General features: G+C 47.0%; 1 pseudogene across 1 annotated transcript; it reads left to right on the top strand.

Annotated features, from left to right (window-relative positions):
* The first annotated feature begins 265 nt into the window (after positions 1–265).
* LOC306918117 (glutamate receptor ionotropic, NMDA 2B-like) lies at positions 266–3,442 on the top strand (annotated as a pseudogene). The gene is made up of 2 exons: positions 266–586; positions 1,366–3,442. The product of its transcript is annotated as a glutamate receptor ionotropic, NMDA 2B-like (transcript).
* Positions 3,443–16,898: the final 13,456 nt, after the last annotated feature.

The following is a 16,898-nucleotide window of genomic DNA, read 5'->3' as shown; positions in this document are numbered from 1 at the left end:
CGATTTGTCACACACGTTACCGCAGTGAAATTTGTTCTCCGCATTTGACCCATCTCTTGGAGCGGTGAGCCGCAGCGTGTGTCGCGCTCGGGAATCATTTGATTAGTAGATTTGACCCCCAATCCAACCCATTCATGCTGAGTGCCAAGCAGGGAGGCATTGGGTCCCATTTTTACAGTCTTTGGTATGACCCGGCCGGGGATCGAACCCCGACCTCCCAGTTGCAGGGCGCACACTCTAACCACAACTCTCTCGTCCACCACAGGGCATCTGGAGCTGCATCCACGGCGTGCAGATCGAGGAGAAGAGCAGCTCTGCGCTGGACTCTCCGTCGGCCACCATGAACAACACCCACTCCAACATCCTGCGCCTGCTGCGCACCGCCAAGAACATGGCGTCGCTGGGCGGCCACGGCGTCAACGGCTCGCCGCACAGCGCCCTGGACTTCATCCGCCGCGAGTCGTCCGTCTACGACATCTCCTCGGAGCACCGGCGCAGCCTGGCGGGCGGCATGGGCCACGCCCTCGACTGCAAGCCACCCGCCTACCAGCCCGACGACAACATGTTCAGCGACTACATCAGCGAGGTCAGTGGGGTGCGTGGATAGACACTAGGGGGTGCTAGAGAGCATCAGCGAGGTCAGTGGCGTCCACTGACAGACACTAGGGGGTGCTAGTGCACTAGAGACTACATCAGCGAGGTCAGTGGCGCGCACGGACAGACACTAGGGGGTGCTAGAGCACCAGACAACATGTTCAGCGACTACATCAGCGAGGTATATATATTATGGTCTGCTCTGACTCCGTTGTCGTCGAAAACTATTCAAGAGACTAATGACTAAACTTTCCCCAAGCCATTGGACTTTTAACTCTTTTTTTGCCAGATATGTATATATTCCTACTAAAACAACAACTTTGGAGTATTTTTCGGAGAAAACAAGCAACAAAGAAACGACAATGAGTGGATCCTTATGGGAGGCGAGCGTATTGTTCCTCACGATGGGAAGAACGTGGGCGCTGTCTAGCAGCCTGGGCAGCTAGAGGCGGGATCAAGGCAGGACTGTGTATGCCTTGATCCCGCCTCTAGCTGCCGCTGATTGGCCAGGCCGTTTGGTGGCCGGAGCATCGAGTCTGCCTGAGAGTTCCCAGATGGGAGCAGGAGGGGGGGAACCCAGTGTACTCTCTGCTGCCCCATCTGGCGGAGTCAGGTTACCCTTATGGGTCTGTAACTCAGAGTGTGTACGAATACTCTCAGAGTTAAATTAACAGATAAACAAATAAAAATTGGGGGTCCCAGAGATAGAAATGCCATTCAATGGAGGTCCGTACACTAATGCATGTCAATTCAATCTATCTATCCGTCTAGGTGGAGAGGACGTTCGGCAACCTGCACCTGAAGGACAGCAACCTGTACCAGGACCACTACCTGCACCACCACCACATGGGGGGCTCGTTGCTGGGTCTGGGCGGGGGGCCGTCGCCCAACAGGCCCCACAGCCTGGGCAGCGGGAGCTCGCTGGACGGGGGCGGCATGTTCGACTGCGACAGCCTGGGCGGCGGAGGCGGCGGAGGGGGGGTGGTGGCTCCCATCTTCACCACCCAGCCCCGCTCGGCGCTCACCCACCGCAACATGAGCAAGTTCGACCTGCTGTCCGGCCAGACTCCGCCTCCGCCCGGCCAGGGGGGCGGCGGCCTGTTCAAGGGAGGCCTGCCCGACCTCTACGGGAAGTTCTCCTTCAAGGGCGGCGCGTCCAGCTCGGGCTACATCCCCGGCCAGGGCTACTACGGCGGCGCGGGGAGAGTGCTGGACGACACGGGGACCATACGCTCGGACGTGTCGGACATCTCCACGCACACGGTGACCTACGGCAACCTGGAGGGCAACGCCAAGAAGCGCCGGCAGTACCGCGACAGCCTGAAGAAGAGGCCGGCGTCGGCCAAGTCCCGGCGGGAGCTGGACGAGATCGAGCTGGGCTACCGGAGGAAGCCGTACCACATCAGCCACCACCACTACCACCACCACCACCGCTCGGCCTCCCCCCCGCCGCCCGCCCTGCCGCTGCCGCCGCCGTCGGAGCGCAAGAGGAACGGCGGCAACCCCGCCTACCTGTTCCGGGACAAGGAGGCGAGCGTCAGGGATTTCTACTTGGACCAGTTCCGGCCCAAGGAGGGCGTGCCCCAATGGGAGCACGTGGACCTGACGGACGGCCCCGGAGGAGGAGGGGGAGTGGGGGGAGGAGGAGGAGGAGGAGGAGGAGGAGGGACCACCTGCACCTCCCTGGTTCCCGTGGACGACTTCCTGAAGAGCAAACCCAATAAGAAGTCGGACTCGAAAAGCGGCACCGGGGCCGGGCTGGCGGGGGGCGAGTGGGAGTGTCGGAACTGCCGGGCCGGTGGAGGTGGTGGAGGAGGAGGAGGGGGCAAGCAGATGTCCATGCATGGGGGGAGTGGGGGTGGTGGAGGGGGGTACGGCGGCGTCGGCTGCGTGTCCTCTGCGGGCGGAGGAGGGGGCAACAGTCGGCCCAGCTCGGCCACCTGCATGCGCTGCGAGGGCTGCAAAAAGACAGGCAACCTCTACGACATCAGCGAGGACAACAACCACCTCTTGGAACAGATGGGGGGAGGTGGGGGAGGAGGGGGAGGGGGAGGAGGCGGCCCCCAGCCGCAGCCACAGCGGCGAAAAAGCGGCGGCGGCAATAAGCTGCTCCGGCGGCAGCACTCCTACGACGCGTTTGTCGACCTCCAGAAAGAGGAGTTGTCGGGTGGTGGTGGTGGGGGGGGGGGTGGCGAACCTGATGGGGGGTCTGGGAGGAGGAGGCGGGGGAGGGGGGGGGATGCTGCCCCCGCCTCGGAGCGTCAGCCTGAAGGAGAAGGAGCGCTACCTGGAGGGCACCAGCCCCTTCGCGCACATTTTCGATCGCCAGGGCGGCGGCTCGGAGAGAGACAGGGAGAGAGACAGAGACCCGCTGTTCTACGGAGGGGGAGGAGGCCTGTTCCGAGGCGGCGAGGGACTCCACCGCCGCTCGGTCGGCGAGAGAGACACGCGGGACAGAGACAGATCCCTGATGGAAGGAGGAGGAGGAGGGTTGGGGTCGGGATTCTCCCTGTCCAAATCCCTTTACCCGGACCGGGTCAACCAAAACCCCTTTATACCCACCTTCGACGACGACCAGTGCCTCATGCACGGCGCCAAACAGTACTACATGCAGAAGCAGCAGCAGCAGGTCGCCCACGAAGACAGCCGGATAAGTGACTTCGGGGGAGGAGGGGGCGTGACGTCGTACCTGCCCGCGTCTGCCGCGGCGGGGATGATGTCCAACGTGAGCCGCTTCCCCAAGGAGCTGCATCACGGCTCCATGCTGGGGGTGGGGCCCCCGCGGCCCTTCAACGGAAGCAACGGCCATGTGTACGAGAAACTCTCCAGCATTGAGTCTGACGTCTGAAGAAGCAGGAGATAGGCCGGTGGGGGTGTCAGGACAGGAGGGAAGAAGGGTGTAGCGTTGGGGAGGAAATCAGGGATTGATTCCGAGATAGCATCCACTCACTAGTATAGGGGCCCCAACATGATGGTACAAAGACTGAAAAACTAGTCTGTACCGAAGGGCCCCAACATGATGGTACAAAGACTGAAAAACTAGTCTGTATCGAAGGGCCCCAACATGATGGTACAAAGACTGAAAAACTAGTCTGTACCGAAGGGCCCCAACATGATGGTAAAAGGAGAGAGCTAAAGGCTTTAGAGGAGCTTGAACCCCATCATCCCTGTCCCTATTCTGGGCATGATAGGGGAACATTTGGTCAAAATAGCACATCGACATGCCCCCACTCCTGGATCAGCTCTGCAGCTGTTTTCGGCAAAGATATTTGGAATAGGGGGAGGGGGAGGAGGGCGCCACGGATAGACCGTTGGGGTGACCACCGGTCAATTAAGTATGTGCTGGGTTTAAGTGGTTAGGCAAAACCAGCGGCGCATATAGTGAGTTAGGACTGGAGGGGCCATGCTATAAGCCTTACTCAAATCATGGTCAAAGCTATTATAGTATTGCAGGCACACAGAGTCCATTAGTCCCACCACCACCACACACACACACGCACGCACGCACACACACACACACACGCACACACGTGCGCACACACACAAGCTCACACATTGAACACTCGAGTACTTCAGGGTCACACACAGGCGAGGCACTACTAGTCCAGTGTGTTCTGGGTCATTAAGAGGAAGACGACACCTCGCCACGGTCGGTTCGATATCGGGGGAGAGGTGTGAGCCTGCCTGGAGAGAGATGTGACGGCCGTCTGTGCAGCTCCCGCAGGGCGCCTTTATATGAGGAGAGTGTACGAGGAGGTAGAGAGAGAGAGAGAGGGGGGAGGGGGGGGGCCGGAGTCAGTGCCCATCTGCTCCCCCTGTCACCACGGAAACAGAGACGTTCTCACACCCTGTTAACGAGGAAAAACCCTGGACGCCGGAAGTGACTGCATGGTGGTGCTTTTCTCTGGCTCTCCGTAACGAGAAGAAGAAGGAGAGAATACAGCCTGGCCGTCGGTCGCTCCTTCAATCCTCTCCGTAAGGAGAAGATGAAGGAGAGAATACAGCCTGGCCGTCGGTCGCTCCTTCAATCCTCTCCGTAAGGAGAAGATGAAGGAGAGAATACAGCCTGGTCGTCGGTCGCTCCTTCAATCCTCTCCGTAAGGAGAAGATGAAGGAGAGAATACATCCTGGCCGTCGGTCGCTCCTTCAATCCTCCCTCCCTCCCACTGCCCGGCACTTTTACACACTCTCTCTATGTCTCTCTATCTCTCTCTCTCTCTGTGTGCCCCGGCCCCACCCCACCTCACCTCCACCTCTTCCTACTTCACTGACGCTCTCGTTTGCTATTAAGAAGTACAATCATGAGACGATAATAAGACATTCTTTACAAGAAATAACAGGGTATAAGAACAACAACAATAATATTATTAACATTGTGAATAACAAAGATATTACCATTGATTACGATAACACTGGTTACGATATCACTACTTTGTTTGTTTGTTTGTTTGTTTTGTATAGTTTTTTCTCCCTTGTTCTCACATTCTGCTCGGTATCAGATTTGCGATCACTGCTGTTTTTTACGCCGTGTCGTTATTTCCTCTGCCTAGCCCCCTCGCCGCCGGCAACGGGAAACCCAGGTTGATCTCCGACATAAAAACGTCAAGCCGGGAAAGACTGAACGAGGTCCTCTATAATAAGCTCACGTTGTTTTGGTCACTGGACATTATTACTCCATAGAGAGATGAACGTTAGATGTGTGGAAGTCATGATGTACATTGCTGACAGGTTCCCAGTGGTGGAAAATAAGTACTCAATTGTTTTGCTTAAGTAAAAGTACCAATACTGCAATTTTGAAGTAAAAGTACGGAATTGAAAATGTACTTGAGTAAAAGTACAAAAGTATCGGCATCAAAATGTACTTAAAGTAAAAGTACTCATATTGCAGAATGTCCCATTTCACAAGTTCAAAATGTGTACAAAATCTATTGAAAATAGCCCATCTACAAGCTCACAATGCGTCGCATTGTGAGCTTGTAGATCGGCTATTTTCAAATGGACGAAATGTATAGGGTTGAAGTGGTTAATGTTTTCTAATCAAAATTAAAATCGCCAAAGTAACTATAGTGACTAAAGTTTTCAAATAATTGTGGTGTAGTAAAACTAACATGTTGGCTCTGAGATGTAGTGGAGTAGAAGTAAAAGTACTGGAAATTGTAAATACTCAAGTAAAGTACAAATACCTCAAAATTGTACTTAAGTAAAGTACAAGTACTTAGTTACTTTCCACCACTGCAGGTTCCTCATTCAATAAGGTCCTTGGTTGTGTTGTTTTTATTTTTTTTCCATGGCATTATAATTAACTTTAACCCTGGCATCCCGGTTTTGGGGGCGTGTCATAGGCAGGGGGGGGGGGGGGGGGGGACAATAATTAGATGTTCTTGTTTAACGTTTTTATTAAAATAGCAGATATATACAAGCTCACCGCTCGTGGCATCATCTTCGTGACTACATCGGGAGCTCGTCAAGCTCCACGACGTCACAACCGCCGCGCGAGAGCTCGTCAAGCTCCACGACGTCACAACCGCCGCGCGAGAGCTCGTCAAGCTCCGCAACGTCACAACCGCCACGCGAGAGCTCGTCAAGCTCTACGACGTCACAACCGCCGCGCGAGAGCTCGTCAAGCTCCACGACGTCACAACCGCCGCGCGAGAGCTCGTCAAGCTCCACGACGTCACAACCGCCGCGCGAGAGCTCGTCAAGCTCCACGATGTCACAACCGCCGCGCGAGAGCTCGTCAAGCTCCACGACGTCACAACCGCCGCGCGAGAGCTCGTCAAGCTCCACGACGTCACAACCGCCGCGCGAGTCGTGAGCTTTGTATACTATCGGGGCTATTTTCCAAAAATGGTGGCTGGTGGGCGGGGCTTGAAGATTCTGGGAGGAAAGGACGTGCCTTAATCGGTCTCCAGTTCGATCTGTGGATCGGGGTCCTCTCTCCTCACACATGGGAGAAACCCATTCACTAAAGCCCAAAACCACTGTATACTATGGCATGACTGCTAGAACGGCTATAAGGGATACAAGATAATGGCATCACTAATTTTCACACAGACACACACACACACCATTTTGGAAAGAACATGGGCCTCTTTCCCTATATATACTTCACCTTCACAGGTGTTACCGCTGATACTAATGAAGGCTCTGTTGCATTCTGGGTGGCGTGCTGCTGCTATTGTGCATGTTGTGCTCGACTGGGAACACTCTGCTACACGGTACACCAGTACGTGTGTATGTAACTCTGAGAGTGTACAAATGGAACCAAACCCCATAGTGCTATATTGCAAGTGACTGCAAAAGTGTTAAGGCAGTCTGTAGGACACAATGCTCAGAAAGACATAATAATGAGGCAACACAATGATTCAGAGTTTGGAAGTATTAGTATTTTACTCGAGTAAGGAGCCAAGAACTTACATGACCAGTTCACGTAATGGAAACCCCAGTCTGACTCAAAGAGTAACATGGGATCACAGCTTTTATAGCTTTCACTCCCCCAACAGCCAACCCCCCAACATAGCCCCAAGGAATGGGACAGTAACCCCACAGGGGTGTGACAGATTAGATAACCTCAGAGTGCAATAAAGGGGGTTGGTTCCATTTGTACACTCTCAAGAGTTAACCACTGCACACTACATGCAGTGCAAATCTTTTAATATTATATTCTTTCAGATCGTTGCTTCTGGGGTGTCCCTGGAACAACATATTTTCAGACGGGGGTCCAACGGCCATATACAGATAATTCTGGGGATCCTTGACATGAAATATTGAGCACCACTGATATAGAAACATAGGTATTTCAGAAAACTTTCATGATTTAGAAGACTTTTTTTAAACAACGCTAACACCTGTGAAGGAAGTATATTCACGGTTATTCTGTGTGCAATATATAGCCCATTATTTCACTCAGATTATGTCAACCGTGGTCCAGCATTCCTCCCCTCTATGACAAATAGGACAGACAGATGTACATCCCGTCACGCCAACAACAAGACAACCAAGTATTGGCCGCTTGTCTTTATTCAGGATACGCGATATAACGGTCATATACACACCAGGCCCCCCCGCCCCGCACGGAGGCTCAACTTTCGTTTTCTGCCAACTGCCACCATAGTATCTCACGTCACGTGAGATACAGGCTATACACGTCACTCACAGGCTAGAGAGGTCTATGCAGCCCGTCGCAGCCCCGCCCCCCCTTCGGAACGACGAGGGCACTAGGAAATAATTCCCCAAATAATTCCCCATTCGTTTAATAATTAAAAAGAAAAAATGGGTTTATTTGTCATGATTTGTCAACTCGGCTGTTGGCAATAATATGCCAACATTTTAATGACCCTTTTTTTTTGGTATTCAGACAGCCAGCGATGGGTAAAACACTCCCCAAAAAATGTAGTCTCTGTGAACACATCTAGGGGGCCGCAATCTGCATTCAAAGATGTTCCTATAGAAGCTTTGTCCCCGATCGCAATGACTAACCAATCAGGAAGTAGACAGGCAAATCAACCAATGACAAAGCTTCTAGGAAAATCTTTGAATGCAGATTGCGGCCCCTAGATGTGTCACAGAGACTAAATTATTTTTGGGAGTGTTCTACCCATTGTTGGCTGTCTGAAAAAGAGGGGGAAAAAAAGAAAAAGGTCATTAGAATTTTGACATATTATTTCTTATAGCAACTTTAAATAAATACTTTTTGAAATGTCTATGGGGGAAATGAATGGGGAATGACTGCACACTCAGAACGTATAAAACATTTGCCTGGAAACCGTAATGTGGTTAATATTAATAATGCTCTGTCGTTTATCTCTTGGTGAAATACTATGTATTGGAAGTTTGTCATTAATTGCCCGATGATTATTATTATGATGATGTTGATACATAAGCCCATGCAGATTGAGCTGAGAAGGATGTCTATTTCAGGCAGGTGTCTATATATATATATATATATATATATATATATATATATATATATACATACCGAGTACCGACCAAGGCAAGGAGAAGGCAGCAGAGCGGCGGCCATATTGAGAATGCTTAATGGGTCGTTCTGACTGATGTCGATAATGGTCCTTTTAGCTTGGAGGAGGAGACCTCATTTCTTTGCGCGGGACCTTTTTTACTCGATATTCTGAGGTCCACACGCTCTCAACAGACATGCCTTAACCCTCCCCACCCCCCGCCGCCCCCCCCACCCCCCCATCATCATGATGACTCAGCGTTTATTACACTGTACGGAATAAAGAGGCCTCTCTATATTAGTTATTTAAAGGCTCTGCTCTTGGATTAGCAGCCGGTGTCAGAAGTTCAAGGGCTGCGGGGAGATTGCGGTCGGCACGCACGCAACGCACGCACGCGCGCACGCACGCCATACAGAGAGATTGGAGCTGCTGAATTGTGTGTGTGTGTAAATGCACCACTGTAATGGGGGGGGGGGGGGGGGGGGGGGGCAAATTGTGATTGAATAACAGCTGTAATCCCCCCCCCCCCCCCCCCCACAACGCCAACCTGTTGATTAGTATTCAGTTATTCATCATGGCCTCTCCTCCTCCTACTCTTTCCTCTCTCTCTCCTCGTTTCGTAGAAGCGAGACGCATCGAGTTTAGCCTTAAATCAACTAACCTCCCCCCCCTGCACCCCAACCTCACCACTCTCCCATGTGAATTGATATAGGGGATCTTTGGAGATTTTTTTATTACGCATATGGTTCTGAAGGGTCAGGGCAAGGGCTCTGGTCCTATAGCCTTATAAGGACTTCTCCTTAAGGCTATAGATGTCACTCGCGACTTCCTGCCGCCGCATGAAGGCTGCACTGCAGCCTGTCTGTCGACTTCTGCAAAAATGAAAAAGAACGATTTCCGCTCCTCACCAAAGACGGTTTTGTGCCGGCGAAAGCCTACTTTCCCTAGTGGACGCACTCTGAGCCCCCCTCCCCCCCACACATAAAATGCACTGTTTTGGCCAGAAATATTCAAACGAGGTGGGGGGGGGGGTCTCAGAGTGGACAGGATGTGCAGTCTTCATCCGATGTCAGTCGAGAGTAACACAGCCTTAAAACATTAGCGCCACTTTCGTTCAACTTTGACCCCTCTATCACATGGAACAATTTTTTGGGTCTATAGTATTATCGACACAAAAAACATATAGTTCCGTATGATAGAGGGCTAAAAAATTACCAAAATTGCACGATATGGTAGAAATATGTCAACAATACAAATGACTCTAGTTTTGTGAATTAATTTACATTTAATGCGTGGCCCCCTGTGCCCCCCCACAAAATGACCGTAACTACTTAATGTTCACCAAAACCAGAGTTGAGAACTCCCACCACGGGACTCGGGCAATCAATTAATGGCAAGTATTTCATACAGCTTTAAGTTGAACACTTCTGAACTATCCCACATGTAAGGCTATATGGACCAGAGCTATAGGAGAGGACAAGGAAAGACTGGAGCTAAAGCATCAATCAGTGTTATTCACGCGTCACTATGTAAAACATGTTCACGCGTCACTATGTAAAACATGTTGTAAAACATGTTCCTTTATGTAAAACATGTTCCTTGTAAATATTCTATTTAAAAAGCTCTTTTCACTTTGTACAGTAACAAACAGACAGACAGGATGTATAACTTTCAATATATGTTTTACAGCAATTTAAGAAATAAATAAAACGACAAGATAAAAAAATAAAAGTGATTAAAAAACACACAAAAAATATATACATTAATAAAAATATGCAAAATATTAGTTAAGACACGAATATTACTAATCAAGATAAGTGATATTATGGTGAACCAATTTTGTTTTCTTTGGATCTCATGTTTACTTAAATAGTTTACCGATTAATATACTGATTACTTTAAGAATTATGCTTTTTTTGCTTATTTTCACTAAAGTGTGTGGATACTGAGGATAACTGTTATGTAGGTATAGACATTTTGGTGATTTAAAAAAAAAGGGAAGGTTTAGTTTTTAGGAGTCTTTTCGCTAAGTTTCCCTTGAATTGTGTTAGAGATTCTCTCTCGTTTTTTTTAAGATAAACTTCTTCATGCTTTTTTTCCGAGATAAATGAAATTATCTATACACGTTTATAATGTAATACAAACATTACACGTATACATAGATGATATTTGCATATAGAGGCAGTTTTATTATAATTGTTTTTAAGCTGCGATCCTTGTTAAGAACGTCTGGAGATTATCTGTGTTTTGTTATAGCCCCATTTTTTGCTTTGACCTTTGACCTGGGTTCTAATGGTGATTGGCTGCACACACTTCTATCAGAGCCCTCATTGGCCCCCGGCCTGTCCTATAAGATACTCCCTCTCTGTTTGGGATATATACATCACTGTGGTAAAGGATGACACACACAAACACACACACACGCACGCACACGCACTGGACATTTCCCAGTGCGGACGTTTTTATCAATATATTGCTGAGGATTTCGGTACAAAAAATATCACAGGGAAAAACCGAGTGACTGCAGTTTCATCATGGTGAGGAGGAGGAGTGAAGGTGAAATGCATGTTGTGCAACCCTCTTATAAAACATGAACGAAACATTTCCTCATACTATTATTACATGCGGCGTGTGTACAGTTTGTCACGTGCACGGCGTGTGTACAGTTGTCACGTGCACGGATGTGTTGCTTTGGGGCTGATTTGTTGATTTTCTTCTTTTTTCTTTTTTTTAAATGTGTTCCCATAAATATTACTATACAGCATATAAAAGTCACAGCTTGAAACGTTTCAGCGTAATGGATTCTCATTTGATTTTATGCAACCTTGGAGAAACACTTTGCATAATATATTAGTCACATTTTGGGTGCACAGGCTAGACCATGAGCCAGAGAATATATGATTTGTAATTTGTTATATATTTGCACAGATGTAGTTTATTCACATGCCGTTAAAAATTCATTTTTTTCCTCTGATTACACAATATGTTTCGATAAGCTTCTTTCCAGCTTCAAGGGGACAGATGTATCGTTTGTGAAAAATGTCCCTCAAATGCATTCATGACATATAGAGCAGGGGTGGGCAACTGGCGGCCCGGGGGCCACATGCGGCCCCCACCTTCACTTAATGCGGCCCGCATGTTAATATCAGAATACTGATATATAGTATTGATTTCAGCTGTTACAATTCCAAACCCGCTTTAATTACTTACATGACTAGTATTAAATGACTAGTACTTAATGACTAGTATTAAAATGTTATTGTCTTTTTGTGTCCAATGTAGGTATGTTAACAGTTCATAAAGTTAACACAACTATAACTAAATGCATTTGAAAAGGTTACTTTTCAGGATTCCAATTCAAAAATAGCAAAAACAAAATCAGGTTTTTTTTAGCTTGTACATCGGTTATTTTTGCTACGACAGTAATATGCACTGTGGAGTGAGTGTGGAAATATAGTGGCCATCTCCATCGTCAAAGTTGCCCACCCCTGCTATAGAGGGTCATTAGAAAATCGATTTTATTTTTATTTTTTTATCGTTCACATGAATGGTTTGCCTACTGTATGTTATTGAAGAGCCATGCGCCTCATTGGCCCTCCTCAAACAACAAATACCCCCACATGATGCTTTTTAGATTTACCAAATTATACCAAATCATCTTTGGTGATTTCTGAAGCGAGCAACAACCCTATACATGTGGTAACAAACTGAAGAAAGGCCATGGAGTATCTCAGGTTGGGTACAGCATTGTTGTTTAGCCCATGCAGTCGTTCCCCAAACCTTTTAGCCTGTGACCCAAACGAGAGATTTAGACGTTTGCGCGCCCCGGGACCCAAATTTGTGAAAATAGCAGATCTGAATAAGCACAACGCGTCGCAATCGCGCCACGTTGCGACCTTGTAGATCGGCTATACTTGAAGTACTTCTTAAAAAATTTGATTTTTCTTTGATTTCTTCATTAAATTCCTGCGAAAGTCACTGAATTTTGTTTTTAATTCATGAGATGTTTCGCTTTTTTGGGGGAGTGTTTTTTTTATGTTTTGAAATAATAATTCAAAACCAAATGTCGGAAACAAAAACTAAAAAGGGACCCATAATAACAATGTGTCTGTGACCCACAAATGGGAACCACAAGTGGTTTAGCCCATATCCCATGGCTACATGCTTATGGACACTAGCAGGCCCCTGCCCTTTTACCCGTCTGTAAAACGACTGCCCTCTCCAGACCACGAATGCAGCATTTACTGATGGTGGAAGAAATGCAAATGCCACTCCTTTCCATGCCATACCGGAAGGATTGTTTTTTTTCCGAAGTCTCCTGAACTTGGAAATCCATGCCGTATATACACGCCGCATCTCCACTAGCTAAAGAGTGCTGGGTTTGCGCCACCGAAAATAGCTGATTTACAATCTCTTGTAGATCTGCTATTTTTGTCCAAAGGTATATACGGGATTCATCCTGTCCAGGCCGATGCAGGGTGCAGACTCAGAGTAAGCAGGAGTCTAGTCTTTTATGTCCCATATTACGGCCACCGCGGGTCCCTAGCCTCCCTCCTCCTCCTCTGCACACAAAGGAATGCCAACAACACATTCATTTAAATGGTGTGTGTATAAATGGCGAAACACTGTGTCATATTTTTTTACGGTGCAAGGAATGTGCAGGCTGTGGCAGGTTTAGCGAGCCGGAACATACCGAAGGTGGAGAGAGGGTGTAAATAATATCCTGGGCTGACAGCTATTTTGCTGGTAGAAATACTGCCGCATGGGACCAAATAACAGCATTATAACTCGGGGCAGCTATACAAAGATCGATGATACCTGATTATCTTTTGAATTGATTAACTTTTACACATGTATTCTCACGGTTGAGTTTTTTGCTTCTTTGTTGAAGGGTGTTGTAAACTTGGCATTGTTTTTGCATCAATATTTACATGATTTATGATGATGACTACTGTAAGTAGCACTATCTTTGGGTTGATTATACTCTTTTGGTCAATATAAGGGTTCTATAATACTGTCTTATGAGGGCTGAAAGGATTTAAGCATCATAGAATTTTCATAAATTTCCCATGTCGTTTATCTTGTTTCTGTGCAATGTACATGTGTTAACATTGGGTGACTATAGTTTGAATATCTGTGTGCGTATAAGCGCGTGTGTGCCTATATGCATGTGTGCGTGTGCCTGTGGCTAGCTGGCTGGCCTGCCGTCAGTCCGCGCGCGCGTGCTGACAATGCTATTGCATATAAAAAAGTGGTTAATTTATTTCTAAAACAACTGTTCTCCTTCCTTTTGCTATTGTCCATTTCCATTATCCATGTGGATAACCTGTTGTGTTGTGTTGATTAAATGGAAGAGAACATGGCATAAGGGGGTTGCTGCACATTGTATTTCACAACAGAAAGCCTGGATTTGCAGGTTTGTTGATACACTCATCTTCACTGAAACTGCATAGCCTGGTTGAATTTACTGTGGGTATAGACAAAATGTAAGATATGAATATTATCAATTGTATACATATTAATATACATTATTATTATTATTACCCTTATTATTATTATTATTATTATTATTGGCCATTTTTTCTCATTTTGTGGCCCTTTTGTTTGAAATGTTGCCAAACCTTTTACACCATATGGACAGAAATACGACACAAAAACAAATGACTGTACAGGTTGTGTATATAATGAATATTGGGGAAAAACACTTACCTTCTTTTTTTTGTATGGAAAATGATCAAAGTAATCTCAGTAACAAAATTAACCATAATGTCATTGCAAAAATTGCAAAAAAAAAACAAAAACATAATTAAGGTACTTCTAATAAGGATAATACTGATATACGATGATAATTAAGTGCTCAAATAAGCCTATTCTTTTTCTTTGTACATGGACTAAAAAAAGAAGTGTTGAGAATTAATAATAAAAAACGATACGTTTCATGAATATATGGGACAAAGTGTATTTTTTCCCCTCCCTTCTACCATGATGTGACCCCCTCCCCCTCCACCCCCCCCCCCCCTCTCCCCCTCCACCCCCGCCCCAACCCCAATTTTTCTTCTCCCTTCCCTTTCAAGTCACTTTGAAGATTGGCTGTATGCTCCTCACAACATCTTGTGCTGCTCCGATGCGCTCCATTGGGCGATATATATTTTTAGAACTCATGACATCAAATTTTATATATTCTTTATTTTTTGAACTTTGAACATTCAGTGGATTTTTCTGTGGTCTGGAATATAAAGGCTCAGAGAAAAAGAGTCCTGTGATGATTGGCCCAGAGAAAAAGAGTGCTGTGATGATTGGCCCTTTGACTTTGATGTCAGAGTCCATTAATCCCACCCAGGAGGTGATGATTGACAGGCACCCACAGGCGAATATTTTTTTATTTTTTTCCCCAGCCAATGGTATAGTCTCAAACGTCGCCTAAGCCAATTGGAGTCTGCACCACTCGTGTAGCCAATCACGTAGTATAGCGACCTATAGTCATGATTGGCTGCCGCCTAAGCCCCGCCCCGCACCGCGGGATACTGACGGCCAGTGCCGGCAACTCCGCAGCTCTAAGCTAAGTATAGCTAGCTGCTAATGCTATGAGCTAACTGCATGGACAGCAGCAAAGCCACGACAAAAAAACAGTGATTGAACCACGAAACAGAACGTCGGAAATGAAGGCAAACAACGGCCGCGAGGTTGTGACACAGAAACATACACGTTACAAAAATAATAATAGAATCATAATAATAATATAATAATAATAATATGGGGACGGAGACGCTTGCTTGACAAATATGACTATGTCACAATGTCTTGGGGGGGGGGGGTTTTGCAGCTGAAAAGGCCACAGAACATGGGAAGACATGCTTTTGCTTTACTTACTTACTTACTTCTGTTCTTCGCCCCCAATGGGGCATAAGGCATCGTTAATGTTCCTCCACCTATCACGGTGTTTGGCAACCAGTTGCGCCATGCCCATAGAGTAATAAAAGTATAGAGACCGAACCAGAGCGTTCATTTCAATAGAAGTTGCTTAGTGGCGTTTTGAAGCACCCGGAAGACTGCCGGAAGTACAATTATAACTCAATGGATCTGGACCTAAAATCTGAGGTCCGGGGCTAACACACGTGACGTCATGAACGTCCGTCCACCTCCATGAAAGTGCTGCAATTCCACATTTCGCCAGTAGGTAGTGGCAGCTTCAACGTTGGATAGCCTTACTGGGGGCTTGGCCGTGCCCCATGAGAGACCCATCGCCTCTACCGTTCTGCGCCAGGTGATCTTATAGGTCAACCTCGTTTCCTTTCCCCTGGGGGTGTCCATCTGAGGGCCACCTTGGGGATCCGCTCTGGGAAGACATATTTGAATATTATAACCACACCTGGGGCTCATAGAATTGATTGCATATACAGTATAGGGCCTAAATGGAAACAAGACAGCAAGGACTTTTTTGTGCTTTCCCCTTTGGACTGAGTGTTTGACTGTACTTTTTATACATTTCTGTCTAATAGACTATTAATCAATCAATCAATCAATCAATCAATCGACACATACAAGACAGAAAAAGTACAAAAAGCACGGCACTCCATCTTTATGAATTGTCCCATGATGAAGTTCCCTTGGCCTGGGTACATGAACATGGCTCTCATGTCACCCAGGTTTGACCACTGTACAGACAGTGCCTCTCTCCTCACCTCCTGTATGTCTCTCTCCCTCTCTCTCTCTCTCTCTCTCTCTCTCTTTCTCTCTCTCTCTCTCTCTTTCTCTCTCTCTCTCTCTCTCTTCTTTCTTTAAAGGTATATTCAGTGATTTCACTTAATTCAAATATCACTTATTTTTTCTTATTTTTTGGATAATCCTCCCTACTATAAAGTGTGCTGACCATATAAGGAGTTCCTCCCTGTCCCCAGTGAGCCCCTGGGGTAAAAAAAAACCCTAGTTTCGGTTTGGGCTTTGGGTGGCAAAGCCTTCATCCAATCAGGATGAGAGGGGCCTTCCTCCAATCATGATCGAGTGGGGCGGGCATTGGTGCATGTGCTGTTGGTCTGTTGTACTTCCCCCACTGTAGAGCGTGTGCATGTGCGGGTGGACCGGGGTTTTTTACAAATCACCCAAATCACTGAATGCTCCTTTAACAGGCTTTATTGGCATGACATTTTACAAGTGTTGCCAAAGCACAATCACAAATACGACAAACAACAACATAACATAATATCAATGAAATGAAAAAATAAATAAAATAAGATAAAGCAGGTGGTGCAGAAAATAAAACATGCATGGCAATATGTGTGTCCTACTGGTTGTCCCTTTTCTTGTGACAGGAATTGACATATTTTGCAGCCAAAACTGCACATTCTT

Source organism: Electrona antarctica (assembly GCF_951216825.1).
Source record: "Electrona antarctica genome assembly, contig: scaffold_954, whole genome shotgun sequence".
NCBI classification, from domain to species: Eukaryota; Metazoa; Chordata; class Actinopteri; order Myctophiformes; family Myctophidae; genus Electrona; species Electrona antarctica.
This window is presented reverse-complemented; position numbering and strand designations above follow the sequence as displayed.